This window comes from Seriola dumerili, unplaced genomic scaffold (assembly GCF_002260705.1).
Source record: "Seriola dumerili isolate Sdu_G_001 unplaced genomic scaffold, Sdu_1.0 BDQW01000505.1, whole genome shotgun sequence".
NCBI classification, from domain to species: Eukaryota; Metazoa; Chordata; class Actinopteri; order Carangiformes; family Carangidae; genus Seriola; species Seriola dumerili.
The window spans coordinates 476,109-477,119 of NW_019174760.1; positions in this window are offsets into that span (position 1 = coordinate 476,109).

The following is a 1,011-nucleotide window of genomic DNA, read 5'->3' on the forward strand; positions in this document are numbered from 1 at the left end:
CGTCACGGGGGGGGGAGGAAAGGGCAAGACTAGAGGTCACAAGAGGTCACTGCCAAAAGCAGCTGCTGTGAACTTCTGCGTGACTGTGTGTGTTCATTAAAAACCTGACTCAACAAACCCTCTGCTCCACACTGCAGGACATGAGAGCATGTCTCTGAGGCTGCGGTGCACGGAGGATCCAGGACGTTATACTGACTGATATCTGGACACAGGTCATTTGTTCCATTCAGGCCACGGAGGCCGTGTTTGGTCGACGTAGAGAAGCAGCATCATGGTTCATATAAACTGTCACCTATAACATCTTAGACTGATAGAGACTTAAAATTACAGAGTATATTTTCATTTTGAATATCTGAACTATGGCTATAAACTTTTTTTTTTCCCCCCCCCCCCCCCCCCCACACACACACACACACACACACACACTGTTATTTACTGCTACATATCTCTCTCATCTCCAGTTTCATCACCTGTGCGCTTCCTAAAACAAGAGAGAGCTGTAAACAAGTGTCAAATTATCTCCAACCCCAACTCCTCCGCCCCCGGGTGGAGCTGTCATGCATGTTATTATGATGCACTGCTCAATAAGCATATTTCTATAATTAAAGATAATATAATCTACCTGTCTCATAGCTGTCTTTCTCTTTTTTCTAACAGGCCTCTGAGGAGGAATTCGCCCCAAACTGAAAACGCAGTTATTAACTATTGATCCACAAGTCGCTCAAACTGGAGTCTGTATGAAAAAAGCGAAGCCAGAATAAATGAGGTCCTTCTCCTCCACGCTGTTAAAAATAATGGCACCATATTTCGGCAGCTGCGAAACATGCGTTGAATGTTTGTCAGATGTAAGAGCCGTGCGTCGCACTGCGGCTCCAAAAACATGAAGTTTACGTGATTGTTTTCCACCGACGCCCAGCCTCACCTGAAGGAGTCTTCAACTCTTCCTTTCACTTCATATTCCTCAGCCAATAGTTATTCATCACTTCAACCCCCGCCCCACCCCCACCCACC